This window comes from Neoarius graeffei, chromosome 4 (assembly GCF_027579695.1).
Source record: "Neoarius graeffei isolate fNeoGra1 chromosome 4, fNeoGra1.pri, whole genome shotgun sequence".
NCBI lineage: Eukaryota > Metazoa > Chordata > Actinopteri > Siluriformes > Ariidae > Neoarius > Neoarius graeffei.
This window is the reverse complement of record NC_083572.1, coordinates 78,805,329-78,824,342: the sequence shown is the minus strand read 5'-3', so window position 1 is coordinate 78,824,342 and position 19,014 is coordinate 78,805,329. Positions and strand designations below refer to the sequence as shown.

Below are 19,014 nucleotides of genomic sequence, written 5' to 3'. Positions count from 1 at the left end.
TCCAAAAAGTCCATCAACTTTTTTCAGTTCTGTAATCGAGTAACAAATGTTTTCCTTTAATGCCATATTTTACCAATTAGTTAATCCCCTAGTGCAGTACTGCTGCCAATCTTTGAGAACAAGGGTGAAGGTGTTTCCTGCAGGACACATTTTTCAAAAGTACTGCAAGTCACAGAGCAGCTCAACACATTAACAATGATGCTTTGGATCCAAAAATCTTGACATCCATCAATTTGGATGAAAACAAACAAAAATCAGTTAACCTTTGCTCAAAGCATTTAAGATTTTGTGTCAGCCACACAGACACTGAATCGCACATCCCTAATGCAGAAGTTATTATACGGATCCTATTAGCACCATCCCAAAACAGTGATGCCAAAACACAGGTCTTTTTTTAACGAAGAAAAGGTAACAAAGTTGAAAGCGGGGGTTAAACCCCGCAGTGATGTGTGAAATCCCCTCCGTGTTCTCACGCTGTCACGGTGACTATAAATGCTTCCGACACTTCAGCGCACAAATGCAGCCTTCAGCTCATTCTGCATGCAAAGAATGTAAAAAACAAACAAAATCAGCCTGTTCCCCAGGAAACTCACACACACCAGTACAGAAATGAGTGCATGACGGTGAGAGGAGCTCAGCCTCCATGATGTGACCTACTGAGAGGAGACATTAGGCTCTGAAGTTTAGTTGAAATTCAGTGGCTTGATGAAATGCTGCTATCCATAAACTTGCAGTTTCAGTCCAGCTCAGCGCCGAGGTCTTACAGTGCAGACAGAACCAGGAGAGAGAAGCACAATCATTTGCGCTCACACTTCAGAAGCCACTTGATCACCCAAAAAAAAAAAAAAACCCCACACAACTAAGCAATAGTTGACAAGTGAAAAATTTGATACAACAATTTTGGTGCCATGTTACTGGGTGGACCTGATGTCCCTTCTCCATTACATCCTGAATTCCGAGAACAAAGATTAATCTGTGGTGAGGATGGAGCATTGTGTCAATGTTTTCCCCTTTGTGTTTTGCATGAAGAGAGACACAACCCTAACATACACAATCGGTTTGCTTTGAATCAATGATTAATCTCCTCGGTGAACTATATAAATTAACTGTAACATGATTTTATTACTAATTCTTGAAAAGGTTCTAAGACATTCCACACAGCTGAATGTTGGTACGTGATGCGGGTTATATGAATAAAGATGCACCTTGGACGCGGTCAGTTACGGCTTCCCAGGTAAAGTGGAATGCCGTATTAAATCCACCCAGGTACTAGGGAGCTAATTTAGCTAGTTGGCTACCATTCCTGCCTTGCTAACGTCTCACAAATGAATGTTTACTGTAGCATGAGGAAATCCCTGTGGCTCTCATTTTCAACTGACAAGCCCTGTGTCCAAAAATCACTCACTCGTTCACTACTCCCCATCTAAAGCCTAGGTCACAACTGGACGTACGATTTTTTGGCCGTGCGATTTTTGGCGTTTCCCAAATCGCTGCGTTTTTTTTTTTTGTTCATGGAGAAAGACGCACGTTGGCTGTAAGTTTGTCTTGCAACCTGAAAAAAAAAAAAACGCAAGCGTCCGTAGTTTGTTTGACATGACAAAGAACCTCTGCGGCCAGTCTACGGCTCGAAAATCAGCACGTCACGCGCGCCCCCTCCGTGCGTTTCTTGCGTTTTTTGCACGTAGACCGGCCGTAGGAGCACGTACGGCCGGTTGTGACCGAGGCTTAAGGAATTACTGTATCAAGGACTATACAGTGAGCTCATTAGTAAGATGAAAAAACACTTTGACGCTACTCCGCTGCACCGTTATTACCGTCGCACAATTAAAACGTGCCAGATCAGTCGGCCGGTGGGTTTTCAAAAATAAATACATGCATGTGTTTTTGTGATAAATACACATTATACTGAGCGCATTTCACACATTAATCAGTACAAAAGTACTGTGTCTGCTGCACCTCTCAGTTCTTTTAAATCAAGGCTGAATACTTTCTTTGCCGCTGCCTTTTATTAAATCAAATTTGAGGCTTTTGATTAATTCCTCGCTCTGCACTCTAACGTACTCTTGTATTTTGTGTTTTATTCTTTTTTTTTTGCTTTTTTCTATTCTTTTACTATTTTTAATTGTACCTGAAATGTCCGTTTATAATGAGTTTCTTCCTCTTTTTTTTTTTTTAGCGTGACTGCAATGCATGACGGTATATATTGCTTGGTTAGTGACCATCGGTTGTACGCTACTTTTCATGATGCATGACGAGATACTTTGAGTGCACTATATAGGGTGCAATAATTCTCACTATACATTCGGACAACACTACAAAATGGTGAACTCACTATATAGTCCACTACATAGCGAGTGATTTTGGACACAGGGAAGGTCCCAGGCTCGTGTCGGTTCAGAAAACCATTTCAGAGCAACTCCATCTGCCTTATTTCCTGCTGTCACTTTCCCTGGATCAAAAACACCTGCAGGGGCCAACCAGAGAAAGAGGCTCTCTGGAGCACTGGAGTTAGCATTTACTTGCTAGTAGAAATAAAAGTGTGCATCTGGGTTATTTTCACAGGTTAGGAACAACTTTATAAAGCCCATTGTGTCACATCTAGGCTAAATACACACACTAATTTAAATTCGGACATGATCAGACCGACAATAATTTAGTGTTCCAAAAACACCACGAGTTCAGTAGGTATCCAAAAGATATGAAATTAAATACAATCCTGATTCTAAAAAGAGTTGTGATGCTGTGTAAAACACACACACAAAAAAAACCATCACAATACAATGATTTGCAAATCCTTTTCAACCTATATTCAATTGAATACCAAAACGAGATATTTAGGCCCAATCCCAATTCTAATTTCTACCCCTCCCCCTCCCCCTTGGCCCTTCCCCTTGAAACTGAGCTACAAGGGATAGGGCTTGAAATTCAACCCTTACGTATTGGGATAGCCCTTCAACGATCGCATACGTCATCGCGTACCTCCGTCAGCGTTTACGTTAGCAAAACGCAACCAAATGCGTCATTGGCTGCGACCAGCCGCTACAGTCAGAGCCAGTGATCTCTGCTAGCAGGGTGTGATTTGTTAACTAACACCACTGAATGGGATATCTTTGGCGCTTCGTGCACCACATCCGACAGAATGAGGTGTCAGAACACTCATGTAAACAATAAAAGCGAGAATAACAGAACAAAACGTACGCAGTAAAGCAACCGAAAACAATACTCACTCCCAAAGCTTTTTAGCAGCAGCTTGGATTTCAGAAATCGCTGCTCATTCTCAGCTCGAAAGCGAATCAAGCGGCGTGTTTCCTCTGGATAACAACTTAAAACACGTAAATAATGGAGAAAATACATTTATGACAATCTTTCGCCGCGGGAACCGCCATCTTTATGAAATCCGCATTAAATCTCGCTGAAATCCGCATGGCATTGTGGGAAATCACTCAAACCCCTTCGTTCGGAGTATGCTCCAGGAAAATCTCCGTTTGGAGGGGTACAGAAGCCCTCCCCCTTCCCCTACCCCTCCGCGTTAACTGGGATTGGGATACCCCTACCCCTTCACGTGAACACGCAAAATGGAGGGGAAGGGCCAAGGGGTTGGTCCAAGGGGTGAAATGGGATTCGGCCTTAATGTTCAAACTGAAACTTTACTGTTTTTGGTAAATATACACTCGCTCTGATTCTGATGTCTGCAACTTTGCAAATGTATATTCACTAAAAACAAGTTTCAGTCTGAACATTAACTATCTTGTCTTTGTCTCATCTCATTATCTCTAGCCGCTTTATCCTGTTCTACAGGGTCGCAGGCAAGCTGGAGCCTATCCCAGCTGACTACGGGCGAAAGGCGGGGTACACCCTGGACAAGTCGCCAGGTCATCACAGGGCTGACACACAGACACAGACAACCATTCATACTCACATTCACACCTACGGTCAATTTAGAGTCGCCAGTTAACCTAACCTGCATGTCTTTGGACTGTGGGGGAAACCGGAGCACCCGGAGGAAACCCATGCAGACACTGGGAGAACATGCAAACTCCGCACAGAAAGGCCCTCGCCGGCCACGGGGCTCGAACCCGGACCTTCTTGCTGTGAGGCGACAGCGCTAACCACTACGCCACCGTGCCGCCATCTTGTCTTTGTATTGTACTCAATTGAATACAGGTCAAAAAGGATTTGCAAATCATTTATATACGTTTTTAAGTTACATCCAAACTTGTTTGGAATCAGGGTTGTATGTTAAATACGTAAAGTGCACAGAAGTGTAATGTTGTGAAGATTACTCTGATGTGGTGTGTAATGTTGTACATATAAACCCCTTAAAAACACGGCTGCTGTCGTCTGTGGGAATTCCTGCATCATTAAAGCTAAAAATTTTAGCTCCAAGACTAAAAAAATTCAAGTTGAGCTGTTCAGCTGACTTCCATGTTCAGGCCAAAAATCAGGATTATTATTATTATTATTATTATTATTATTATTCAGCTACACCGATTCTGAATTGCATTTAGTGCAATCCTGCCTCATCCCCTTCAAAGACTTGCTCCTGTCCGTGTGCGGCATGTCGCCCATACTATTAACGAATACGTTTACCCAGGTCGGCCAAGGGATCAAACCAACTTCATCACACTATAAGCCTGATATTTACACACTGTCCTATAGGAATCACCTAATTTCAAGTAAACATCCAAAAACTTCAAAGAATTGAAAAACACACACACACCCCTTCCCAAAGGCCCACTCTTCATCTGGATAAGTTGCAGACAGGGAAAGCAACACACTGTTGTAATGAAGTGCTGCATGAAAGGACCTAGTGTTCTCTGCTGTCCCATAATGCAATGCCCTCGGTTGTGGAGAGACGTGGGAGGGGGCTGAAGCCAGGGTGCGCCAACGATCCAGCATGAACCAACATGAAAACATTATACTGGAGACTGAGAAGTACATCATGAAACAAGTCAATCTACAATTTGTTTCTTCATATACAAACCCCATTTCCAGAGAAGTTGGGATATTTTCCAAAATGCAATTAAAAAAAAAAGGTTTATATGATTTGTTAATTCACAGCAACCTTTATTTAACTGACAAAAGTATAAAGAAAAGATTTAACACTTTTATTGACCAACTTAATTGTATTTTGAAAATATAAATGAAGTTAGAATTTGATGCTTACAACAAAGTTGTGACAGAGGCAAAATAAGACTGAAGATATTCAAGTAACACCATTTTGGAAGATTCCACAATAATCAGGTTAATTGGCATCATAACTGGGTATAAAAGGAGCAGCACCAAAAGGCTCAGCCTTTGAAAGCAAGGATGGGTCGTGGCTCACTCCTTCGTGCCAAAATTCACCAGAGAATTGTCAGTCAATTCAAAAAGGACATTTCTCAATGCAAGATTTAAGTCTTTCAAAATCTACAGTACATTAACCTGGCAAGCCAGACTAAATGTGAATATTTAGTCTGGCCTCGATCCGTAGACATTTCCGACGGGGGTAGGAGGAACAACCCGCTGTCTTTCAAATGGTCTCTGTGCGTATAGGCCAACGCTCTGACCAATCAGCGCAACAGTGACTGTGACGTAGTCAGAGCGACAGAAAGCAGTGGGGGAGACCTTGAAATTAAATAATTTTTCAAAATGCGTATTAATTAATAAACAGGTTCTAGATATTAAGAAGTTTGGAGATAATGACCACAAGTTTGGAGTCTGTACCACATACACTTTTTTTTTTTCCCCAAGTGTTTTTCAAGGGTTTGCTTAAACTGTTTTTGAGAGTTTTTATTTAGTGGTGTTTGGTGAAATAATTTCCCTTAAATTTAAAATAACGGGAAAATAAGAAACAATCAAAAAGTAATGTTTCAAAGCTGTTTATTAATTCTTCGTACTGCACAAACTAGCCCCATCCTTTTGGCTACCAGCGGAGCTAGCTGGTAGATCAGACTTTTGCCATAGCCGGTCGGCAAAACAGCGAAAACGTCCTTCTTGAAAAGGAATGAGCGGAGAGCCTCTTCCTGCTCATGTTTCAACGAAAACTCCAAGTCTAATTCTTCTAAAACTGATTCCAAAGCGGAGTCAAACGCGCGCTGTTCACTAGCTGTAGCCATCTTTCCTGTTGTGCTTTCTCCAGCGTTGCGCAGCTTTGTCGTCACTCCTGCAAAAGCCCGCCCAAAGAATCCAAACAAAAACCTTGCGTTGTGATTGGCGGGCACAATTTGATGCCTGGGGTGTTTGTTTATATGGTGCGAGGCTAGACCCATTCGCTAGGCAAAAATATTTTTGGCCGCTAGGCGGGTGGGTCTAGTTTACTAGGCTAACAGTACATAATACTGTGAAAAGATTCAGAGACATCTCAGTGCGTAAAAGAGTAAGGTCGGAAACCACTTAAATGCGCGTGACCGTCGAGGCCTCAGGCAGCACTGCCTGAGAAACCATCATGCGAATGTGACAAAGCCACACGTGCTCGGGAGTGCTACAGAAAACTATCGTCACTTAACGCAGTCTACCGTTGCATCCAGAAATGCAACCCAAAACTGGATTACGCAAGGAGGAAGCTATTCATCAATTCTATGCAGAAATGCCACCAATTTCTCTGGGCCCAAACTCATCTCAGATGGAACGAAAGACAGTAGAAATGTATGTTATGGTCAGATGAGTCCACACTTCACTCGTTTCCAGGAAAACCAGACCTCGAGTTCTCAGTGCTAAAGGTGAACTCGGCCATCCAGTTTATCATCAGAGAAAGGTGCAAAAGCCAGCATCTGTGATGGTATGGGGTGCATCAGTGCCCATGGCATGGGTGAGGTGTGTGTGAAGGAACCATTGATGTTCTGAGATTTTAGAGACACATATTCATCAAGGCAACGTCTCTACCCAGGAAGTCCATGCTTATTTCAGCAGGACAACGCCAGGCTTCATTCTGCACAGGCTACAACAGTGTGGCTTTGTAGACACAGAGTGCATGTGCTTGACTGGCCTGCTGCCAGTCCAGATCTGTCTCTTATTGAGAATGTATGGTGCATCATGAAGAGGAGAATCAGACAACGGAGACCACAGACTGTTGAGCAACTCAAGTCTTGTATCAAGCAAGAATGGACAAAAATTCCAATTGAAAAATTGCAACAGTTAGTATCCTCAGATCCCATATGATTAAAAAGTGTTATTAAAAGGAAAGGTGATGTAATACAAATGGTAATAATGCCTCTGTCCCAACCTTTTTTTGTTTTTTGAAGTGTTTTGCAGGCATCAAATTCTAACTTAATTGTAATTCTAACTTTGTAAATATAAATGAAGTTGGTCAGTAAAAATATTGAAAATCTTTTCTATGTACTTTCGCCAGTTAAATAAAGGTTAACATGAATTAACAAAAATCAAACATTTCTGGTTTATTGCATTTTGGAAAACATCCCAGATTTACAGGAAGGGGGATTTGTAAACATGAACAGCTTCATTAAATGTGGCCAAATATGAAGTCAGGGTTTGACATATTAAGGTCCTCAACTTATTTTCACAACAGCCAATATAGTTAAGGAATTACTCCTCTCCCCTTTAACTGTAAGATTTCTCATAGCCACATTCACGAGTAGAAAAGCACAGGCTGGTTGTAACCAGATTTCGCAATAACCAGCGGACTATGTTTAGGGGACACGGCATTACACGAATACAGCAAACACAATGCAGGATTGAAGCATAATTTTAATTATTTTCCAAGAATTACAAAAACAAATTAAAATGCATCATGAAACAACATGCACCATTATTAATTTACATAGTACTCCAATGTTTTTGGAAATGGGGTTTTTATACATACAGGGTTAGTCAAAATTATGTTAATACTTAAATGGTAGAAACCATTTATTCACAAAACATACATCATATGTGCAAGATGATTTACAGGACGAGCTCAACCTGTTCAAGCAACAGTACCATTTAAAGCCCGAACACACCACGCATTCAGGAGAAAAATAATCCATTACTGTTAACATAATTTTGACTAACCCTGTGTGTGTGTGTGTGTGTGTGTGTGTGTGTGTGTGTGTGTGTGTGTGTGTGTAATAAATGTTATTTACCAGCTGGGAGGTCCGTATTGTGAAATCCTGTGACCGAGGCCCTCTGGGCCGAGGTCAGTATTTAAGGCCGAGGTCACGGTATTTCACGATATGGAGCGACCTTAAGCTGGTAAATAATATATTTATTTTTCTTTACCAAATTCTAACAGAAAACGAGAGCGCCTGAAAGGGAAAACTGACCGGAGCCACCATTTTGAATCCTCATTCACGGCTGTAATGCAAATTGCTTCCTCCTCGGTATACAAGTGCACTTCCATGGCAGGAAAAAAAACTACATTTTGCCACCTATGTAGTCCCCTATTTATACAAATAGGAGTCATTCAGGATTCAGCCATGTTTTTGCTCGGTGTTAGCAAGTTACAGGTTTTTAGCTTTCTCCTGAAATGTTTTATTTTTATTTCTTTTTCCTCAGGGTAGTAAAACTCGCTTTTGCTGTGAACACTGTCGTTATCGCTATCCATGCTGTAAAGTTAAAGCTATTCTCCTGAGAAATGCTGGCAAAAATTTATAAGATTTTTGATAATCTAATAAATAACTCTTATTAAAAAAGATAAATGTTGACAAAAAATTCTACCATGTTTGTTGTTGTGAACGAGCGAGTCGCCAGAGGTCCGTATCATAAGATACGGACCCGCTTGCCAGCCAATCAGAGCGCAGTATTTGGACCGCGAAAAAAATTATTATATATATATTTTGTGCGCGCGCGCGTATAAAAACACCAATAGATGGATGAAAAGCCGTCACTAATGTTGAAACACAGAGGCTGTCTGGTCCCTTTCCTTTTTCCCCCCCTCCCGACATCTAATATGTGCCATACATCATCTGCACAGCCCATCCCTCTTAATGGGACTGCTTCAAACAAACCGATTTGCTCTTTACTTACTTGACAGATTGCATTAGGTCCCCCAGCCCAATATACAGAAACAATGCAGCACTTTCAACTCTTGTGCCAGAACAAGCATCAGACACTGCAGTTTGTATCTATTTTCACATTGACACCCACAAAGAACCAAACCCGAGATTTAATTACAAGTGTGCAAAGCAAACACATTAGATTCATCTGACAGTTCACGTTACAAATCAACATCTGCTGTGTTCTCGCAAATCATCTTCCCATTTATAATAAAAAAAAAAAAAAAAACCCGCTGTTGGAAAACTGGGACTCGGATTAACGCTTGGCTTCCAAGCTGTCTGTCTGAAACTCCTGCCAGCTGCTTTGCACATAAAAATGCCGATGCAAACAGGGAGGACATTCACACCAGTAGCAGTGTATTAATAACCCACTGTGTCGTGTCATTTGTGAGACACAGAGGTATTGTTTTCTTTCTCTTCCTCACTCTCCCTACCTCCATCCCCTCTCTCCCATCCCTCCATCCACACACACTTGCTGCAGTTTTTTTGGCAAGACTGCTACACATTGTTAATTTGATTAGAGGCTCCCGCCCCCCTGCCAAAACACACAAACTCTCCACGCTAATGTAATGGCTCTTCTCACCGCCATGAATTTGACCCCCTCCTGAGTGAGCTGCACTGGCCTCGCAAATCCCCCCCCCTAGGGTTAGCACAGCACACAGCCGGCTGGACACATGCATGCATAACATTCCATGCAAATTTCAAAAGGTTCAGTTCAACTGGGTGCCTTTGTGTAAGGCTCAAACACAACATATGGCAGTGAAGATTAGGGATACCGGTCAACTCTGCTGACAAAGCTGCCATCACCATTATTGTTATGGCTAATTAAAGAGATTTAGGTCACAGACTTACACATACTGTATGGGCTGGATTATAATATACTAGCCTGGGCCCGCCCATCCTAAGTGTGACGCAACACGAGGGCCTGTTGCGAGCTTAGTCTGGCCAGGCAAGCTATCTCCAGCTCTTCCAAGCTCCCGAAAAATCGGGAGCCAATCAACTTTGGGCATCTCCAACGGCCCTGGGTAGAGGCGTGTTCAAGGCAGTGACGTAGTAGAACTGCGACCGGAAGCCATAGATTGTTTACAGAATCTATGCCGGAAGCGCTTCATTCACTAGAAACATTACGAACATGGAGCAGCGGCAAGCCTTTGACACAGCGGTAGATGCTGTATTGAAAGCATTCAGCGGGAAGTTCTCATTGAAAACGGAGCAAAGAGCAGCCCTGGAGGTATTTATCTTCTCCCTGTTACTCAAGCAGTTTCCGTCGCGTCACATACGTCAGAGGAAAGAGTGATGTGATTGGTTTAAGCTTCGTCACAGCCTTTTCTGGCTTCGACCAGTAGCAAACAGGCATTTCAGGGAGGCGGGTCAACCACGCGCTTTGGGAAACGGTTGGGCTTAATATCTTTGCCAGGCCAAATGCTCGCAGAGCTTTGAAGTCGCGTTAGCCAGACTAATAATATACAGCTTCTGCGTGCAACAGGTGTTACGACTTGCCTTCCAGTGTTGCCCCTAAATATTTGGGGGAGGGGGCATCCTCCAAAGGGAGATTCCTCCCCCCCACCCACATTTTAAAGGGGAACTGAAGTCATTTTTAAACTTGCTTTATTTCCTAATTAACATGTTATTCAATTACGTTTTCGGTTTTATGAACCTTATATCGTGACTCGTACTGGCATATTATATTACACTTATCAGCCTTTTCGGTTTTTAGCCATGTTGAATGTAGTTCGTATGGTCCACGGCAAGCGTCGCTTATCCACGTGATCTTCACGAGACTTGTGCGAGACTTCAAACGTGAAGTGGCAGCGCCGCCATTTTGAAAACCGTTTACACGGCGGCCAGATCACCACATCACTCCAATTTGGATTAATTTCGAGATTTGCCAGCTTCATCAGTAACGAAGTGTCAGTCCTGCGCACTGTGGCACGCCGAGTGGACTCCAGCACGCGTGCCGTGAACAAGGCGCACCTGAGCTCAATTAAGGAACTGTGTTTGTCTATTTAAGGACTGTGCTGATGCATTTGCATTGCGAAGCATTACAATATGCATGTACGCATTACCGAGCCTTTCTACCCGTTGCCTTGATTTCCTGTTTCACGATCCTTGTGCCTGTTTCTCGTTCTTGTCCTCGCTTAGCCTGTGATGTACTGTTTGTGCCTCAACTGACCCTTTTGCCTGTATTCTTGTTTGTGATCTAGCCTGCCGTTTTGGATTGTTTGCCTGTATGTATGTATGTATGTATGTACGTACAGTGCCTTGAAAAAGTATTCATACCCCTTGAACTTTTTCACATTTTTCCACCTTACAACCACGAACTTAAGTTTTTTTTATTGAGATTTTATGTGATAGACCAACACAGAGTAGCACATAATTGTGAAGTGAAACGAAAATGATAAATGGTCTTCAAAATTTTAAACAAATAAAAATCTGAAAAATGTGATGTGCATTAGTATTCAGCCGCCCTGCGTCAATACTTTGTAAAGCCACCTTTTGCTGCAATTACAGCTGCAAGTCTTTTGTGGTATGTCTCTACCAGCTTTGCACATCGACAATGAAATTTTTGCCCATTCTTCTTTGCAAAATAGCTCAAGCTCAGCCAGATTGGATGGAGAGCGTCTGTGAACAGCAATTTTCAAGTCTTGCCACAGATGCTCAATGGAATTTAGGTCTGGACTTTGACTGGGCCATTCTAACACATGAATATTCTTTGATCTAAACCATTCCATTGTAGCTCTGGCTGTATGTTTAGGGTCATTGTCTTGCTGGAAGGTGAATCTCCTTCCCAGTCTCAAGTCTTTTGCAGCCTCCAACAGGTTTTCTTCCAGGATTGCCCTGTATTTAGCTCCATCCATCTTCCCATCAACTCTGACCAGCTTCCCTGTCCCTGCTGAAGAAAAGCATCCCCATAGCATGATGCCACCACCATGTTTCACAGTGGGGATGGTGTGTGCAGGGTGATGAGCAGTGTTAGTTTTCCGCCACACATAGCGCTTTGCATTTAGGCCAAAAAGTTCAACTTTGGTCTCATCTGACCAAAGCACCTTCTTCCACATGTTTGCTGTGTCCCCTACATGGCTTCTGTCAAACTGCAAACGGGACTTCTTATGCCTGTCTTTCAACAACGGCTTTCTTCTTGCCATTCTTCCAAAAAGGCCAGATTTGTGGAGTGTACGACTTACAGTTGTCCTGTGCACAGATTCTCCCACCTGAGCTGTGGATTTCTGCAGCTCCTCCAGAGTGATCATGGGCCTCTTGGCTGCTTCTCTGACCAGCGCTCTCCTTGCTCGCTGTCAGTTTAGGTGGACGGCCATGTCTTGGTAGGTTTGCAGTTGTGCCATACTTTTTCCATTTTTGAATGATGGATTGAACAGTGCTTCTTGAGATGTTCAGAGCTTGGGATATTTTTTTATAACCTAACCCTGCTTTAAACTTCTCCAGAACTTTATCCCTGACCTGTCTGGTGAGTTATTTGGTCTTCATGATGCTGTTTGTTCTTCAGTGTTCTCTAACAAACCACTGAGGCCTCCACAGAACAAGTGTATTTATGCTGAGAGTAAATTACACACAGTAGGACTCTATTAACTAATTAGATGACTTCTGAAGGCAGTTGATTGCACTGGATTGTATTTAGAGGTATCAGAGTACAGGGGGCTGAATACTAATGCACACCACATTTTTCAGATTTTTATTTGTTTAAAATTTTGAAGACCATTTATCATTTTCGTTTTTCACTTCACAATTATGTGCTACTCTGTGTTGGTCTATCACATAAAATCTCAATAAAAAACTTTTAAGTTCGTGGTTGTAAGGTGGAAAAATGTGAAAAAGTTCAAGGGGTATGAATACTTTTTCAAGGCACTGTATGTATGTATGTATGTATGTATGTATGTATGTATGTATGTATGTATGTGTCTCATCTCATTATCTCTAGCCGCTTTATCCTGTTCTACAGGGTCGCAGGCAAGCTGGAGCCTATCCCAGCTGACTACGGGCGAAAGGCGGGGTACACCCTGGACAAGTCGCCAGGTCATCACAGGGCTGACACATAGACACAGACAACCATTCACACTCACATTCACACCTACGGTCAATTTAGAGTCACCAGTTAACCTAACCTGCATGTCTTTGGACTGTGGGGGAAACCGGAGCACCCGGAGGAAACCCACGCGGACACGGGGAGAACATGCAAACTCCGCACAGAAAGGCCCTCGTTGGCCACGGGCTCGAACCCGGACCTTCTTGCTGTGAGACGACAGCGCTAACCACTACACCATCGTGCCGCCCATATATGTATGCATTTTATGCACTTTATTAAACTGTATACTTCCACACATACATCTGCCTCCATCACGCACGTGACATGGAGATTATTCCATACGACTTCAAACCAACATGGAGTTGGAAAGACGACAGGATAAGGACTAGTCCGTCACGCTGGTATTTACGTCATTACTGTCGCACAATTAAAACACGTCACGTCCCATCAGTTGGCTGGTGGGTTTTCAAAATAATAAATACATGCATGTATTTTTGTGATAAATACATATACTGAGCGCATTTCCCACATAAATCCTCACCAAGGTTTTGGACAGCACTACAAAATGGCATCCCCACTATATAGTGCCCTATATAGTGAGTAGGGAGTGATTTCGGACACAAGGAAAACTTCCGGGCTTGATTACGTCAGCATTCGAAAGAGGGCGCGCGCGTCTTTTGACAACATTGGCAGATGCTGGTCGCTTTGATTTCCGCTGTACGTTTTACTTCCGTCCTACAAAGTATTGCACAGGTCTCAGCGAATCTTGTTTATGGCCATCGCTTTGACATATGAACTGATATTACATAGCATATTTCAAACACTCAACTTGCTATAGCAGTGACAAAATAGCTGTCAGAAATGCATTCCTACATTTTATAAAATGAGAAATAGAATTTTTACTTTTAAATAAATAAATAAATAAATAATAATAGCAGCCTTCAGTTCCCCTTTAAGAGCCACTTGAGTCTACTCAAACACCATCTGTTACCAGCCATGCGCCACCTTGACGAATCACTGGTGAGGGGAGGTCACCCACAGAAAGACAATCCATGGTATTTATTCTACAGTTCCATAAAGATGTCGATCATAATTTTATAAAATCGTGTTGCGTTCATGCCCTGGACACAGCCGATCGATAGCGAGTTGTCCCTCTCCTGTCTGTTTTTGCTCTGCGTGTATTTAAAATGTGAGCTGAAGGAGCTCTTAAAAGAAGTTAAAAGCTTACTGAAGTGTCATGATCACCACTCCTCTAATAAATGCTGATTTTAAATCCAATGTGTGCTAAGTGGCTTTGCACACCAAGTACATTTTGTTAAGCGAGTAAACTATAGTCAATTGTATACAGTGGTAATGCATGTTAATAATAATAATAATAATAATAATAATAATAATATTCAAATTTACTCTTTACTCAGACTAAGAACAATCAGAAATGAAGCTCTGGGCTCAAATGAATGAATGAGTCATAAGTACAATAATTAAAGATTACAACTCCATTTCTTTTCTTTCCCCCTCCATCGTTTGGCACTGAACAAATTTGTTTGAAGGAAGTTCTGGGTTCTGTGTGCTGCATTCTGGAAAAACAAACAAAAAACCACAAAAAACAAAAAACTAAATACAGCTTTAGAAAGTTTGGAAACTGCAGCCACATGTGCTGTTGCTTTGTAAGAAGTTATGTATGAAGACAAATCAATCAGTTGCCCATCACGACTTTCACTACCGCTCTAGAAACAAAGACTTAAAAATCCCCATTGTTTTGTTCAGCTTCCCTCTCTTCGGGTCTTGGTAGATCATTACCCGATCTCTAAAAACTACACATCTCACAAGGCCAAATTTCCACAGAGCACGCACACGTAGGATCGAGGAGTGTGTCCGCTAGACAAGCACAAAGATGTGTTGACAGTATGGAATGAAGAAGACCTGTTCTCTGGATTTTAACTGAAATTATATAAACATGGCTTTACTGTCTGCCCTTAACAGATCTGATTCCCACAAAGAACACAATCATAGTGAAAACCCTACTTTTTAACATCCAGGTTAGATGGACAAACTGACAGGTTTCTTCCTTCGCACAGATAGGACAAGAAGCCGATGTTTTTGCTGCTTCCTCATCACTTCCTATTAGCTTTTGCCGCTTTTCCACTACCAACGCGGCTGAGCCGGGCTGAGCCATGCTGTGCTGAGTTGGGCTGAGTCGAGCTGAGTGGGGCTGTTGGAGTTGCATTTCGACTACAACCGCGCTGAACCGTGCTGGCTGGAAGTGGGTGGACACATTGGGTGGAGTTAGCGAAAGTGAGTGGACGTCACGTGATGTCGTTAGGCGGTGCAAACAGTGACATCAGTGACCTTTTAAGCTGTAGTCTCACAACCCGGATAGTAAACAATAAACATGGAGGACATGGAGTCGTTAGTGTTGCTGGTCTTGGTGCTGTGGCTTGTTGTCACCGACAACGCCAACAGATACTGGCAAGAGCGTATAGATGAGGCGAGGTGCATAAGGCTTCAGAAATTCTCGTAATTCGTAATTCTTCTTCTTCCGGGTTTACGGTGTTTACAGATCCCAGCGTGCTCGCGGGGCGTGTGTGGGCGTGTGAGGACACTCCTCCTCACCAATCAGTGCACAGGGGAGTGTCTCCTCACGCCCCCAGCCTCACTCGGCTCGCTTTGGCTCGCTTCCGCCCCACTCCAAAACCGTGCGAGTTTTGGGTGCTAAGTAAGGCTGAAGCAAGCTGAGTCGTGCTGCTCTAAGGTAGTCGAAACGCGAGCCGTGTCGGGCTGAAGTGAGCTGAAAAAGGGTAGTGGAAAAGGGCCATTTGTGAACAAGGACTCATGCAGGGACAGCAAGCAGGGCACACTTCTGCACCTTAAAGGGAAGGATACCAGTACAGCATTTAAACATGATCAATATCCATAGTACAAGCCCTAACTTTAATAATGCACACAAGTGCAGCCACCTGATTAGTTATCATACAGTAAGTAGCTTTCAAGTGCTGAAAAGTCCAAAAGCATGTCAAGCCTTTTGCACATGAGCAACCAATACAGTGCCCAGGATGTGATAAGTTATCGATGGCCAGATACCAGTTAAGTGTAGCCAATGTAGACATACTCGCTCGTCTGGATTCAGTCAAATTTAAAAAAATAATAATAATAATAATTCAAGTCAGCATAAACAGCGGAGAAACTGAATGTCTGTCTGAAACTTGGAAAAAGAATCATCTGCATCTGGTAAATCACCAGATGATTCGAATGATGAAGATCAGTGGTTGCAAGTGCAAAGGCAGGAAAAAGGGTTTGGCAGCTATCTGCTGTCGACGTGGAAAGTGTGCCAAGTGCAAAACGGACACTGAATGTGTCTATTGTAAAGAGCATGAACTTTTATGCGATACAATACAAGCAGTCATTAAACTGTTTCACGGATAAACCCGGTTTGGAAACTTACGTTGCACATAAGCCTGCTCTAGAAATGGCCTACTGTATATAGACCATAATAGCCTGTGTGTAGTATGTAGCAGGGTAGCCTGATGTGAGAGGACCAGAACCAGATGAACAAGAGTGCTCAGAGAGCACAATATCCCCCGCTGGCAACTCTGCCAGAACTCTGGTAAAATGCAACCGGATTGAACGAAATTACAATATGCGTATTACCAACATATAACAAAGAGTCCTGTCAAGTTTTGTGAAATTCCTCCAAAAATTGTGAGAGGAGTTGATTTCAGAAGGTGAGTGCCCTTCCTGGGACGGACAGACGGACAGGCGGGCGGGCAGACGGACATCACCACGACATAATCCCCCTTCGGGCCTTTTGGCCAGTGGGGGATAAAAATTGTGAAGGAAGTTGATTTCAAAAAGCAAGCACACCTTGATGAAATTGCTAAAGTACAAGTTTGTTAATAAATCAAGGGCATAACTCTGGTAAAATTTGCCTAAATTAAACATTCAATATGCGTATAACTGTCACAAAGCCTTTTGCCAAGTTTGGTGAAATTCCTCCATAAAATGTGAGAGGAGTTGATTTCAGAAGAACGTACACCCTCATGAAATTGTCAAAAGTGCAAGTTATTTAAATCAAGGGTCAAAACTCTGGTAAGATTTTCACAAAGGAAATTAAAATTGCAATATGCGTATTACCATCATGTAATGAGGCCTTCTGTCAAGCTTCGAGAAATTCATCCAAATAATTGTGAGAGGAGTTGATGTCAGAAGGCGAGCACACCTTCATGAAATTGTGAAAATACAAGGTTGTTAACCAAGGGCCACAACTCTGGTAAAATGCAACCGAACTGAACAAAATAACTATGCGTACTACCGACATACAACAATGCCTTTTGCCAAGTTTCGTGAAATTCCTCCAAAAATTAGGAGTTGATTTCAGACAGAAAACACCCTCGTGAAATTGTCAAAATATAATTTTTGTTAATCAAGGGCTGTAACTCTAGTAAAACGTGAGCAAATTGAACAAAATTACAATATGCCTACTACCGACATACAACAAACCCTGCCAAGTTTTGTGAAATTCCTCCAAAAATTGAGAGATGAGTTGATTTCAGAAGAAGGTGAGCACCCTTCCCGGGACGGACAGACAATCGCCGTGACTTTCACTACGTTCACACTGCAAGGCTTAATGCTCAACTCCGATTTTTTTGTGAGGTCGTTCACATTAACAAATATATGGGACTTGTATGTGATCCTCAGTATGAACGAAAAGCGACCTAAAAGTGTTCCGCATGCGCATTGCAGGATACGACGACGTCACACGCAGTGAGCATGGCCAGTGTTTACGGAAGTAACCTAAAGTTTCCTGTGTATGACAGTAGCCAGCATGGAGTACCTGGCGATGATGCAGTTGTTGCTGCGACGGAGCCAGAACATGCACAATATATTGCCTGATGTTAAGGAGGAGGTTGAGAAGGAAGAGGGCAAGGGTTTTGGCTCAGGCGTTCTGCGGGGTAGTGACTGCAACCTCCGTTCAAAGGAACGTGTGGGTGCGGAGTCGCATTGATGTCATGTGCCATGTTGTTGTAACTTTTTTTGAGAGACCCGCCGCCTACTTCAGCGCAGAATAGTGACGTTTGTGGCTTGTTGATGACGTGTAAGTCGGATGAATGCGACCTGGCATTTCAGACTGAAGTCGCATATGAAAAGAGCGGATAGGAATCGGAATTAGGACCACATATCCAAACGGCCTGGGTCGGATTTGAAAAAAATCGGATCTGTGTCGTTCATATTGTCAATAAAAGATCGGATACAGGTCACATATGGGCGAAAAAAATCGGATTTGAGTCACTTCAGCCTGCAGTGTGAACGTAGTGTTAATCCCCCTTCGGGCCTTTCGGCCAGCGGGGGATAAAATTCACAAATCAGTAAGCAGCCTATTAAAATGTAGAATTTCAGTATGTGCGTGTGTGTATATACACCCGTGCGCGCATACACCCCAAGATCAGCAATACCTGTAATATATTGTATACCTGTGTTAATACAGGTATAGACATGCCATGTGGCACAATAGTTTATATGGTCTAAATATAGACTAGCAACAGTTCGAAGCCGAATGTAAATTTATAGTAGAGCCCAGCCTCGTACTTAACAGATACTTAAGGTAATGCATCGACCTGATTTTTGATGGCTTTTGTGACCATATGCATCTCAAACACCTGACCACTGGACAATGAAATTTGTATCTTTATTTCCATAAGATAGATGGGTTTTATCCAGCACTTATTTTTAATTTGTTTTTTAAAAAAAGAACGTGGGATTATTTGCGAACACACTTTACACTCATTGGAAGCTCTGCTTTTAGGAAGTGCATATATATATATATATATATATATATATATATATATATATATATATATATATATATATATATATATATATATAAATAATAGCACTGAATGTCTATATTATTGTAGTTAATCAGCTTGTATGGACTCGACGCCTTTTCTGTGGACGGTGTTGGAATATCATCGGCACAGCATTGGGTTGGAATCAAACGCACTC

At 42.4% G+C, this 19,014-nt stretch overlaps 1 protein-coding gene across 2 annotated transcripts in view; it reads right to left on the bottom strand.

Annotated features, from left to right (window-relative positions):
* farp2 (FERM, RhoGEF and pleckstrin domain protein 2) overlaps nucleotides 1–19,014 on the bottom strand; it is a 157,806-nt gene that overhangs the window by 116,659 nt on the left and 22,133 nt on the right. The gene's annotated exons all lie outside the window — the stretch shown is intronic.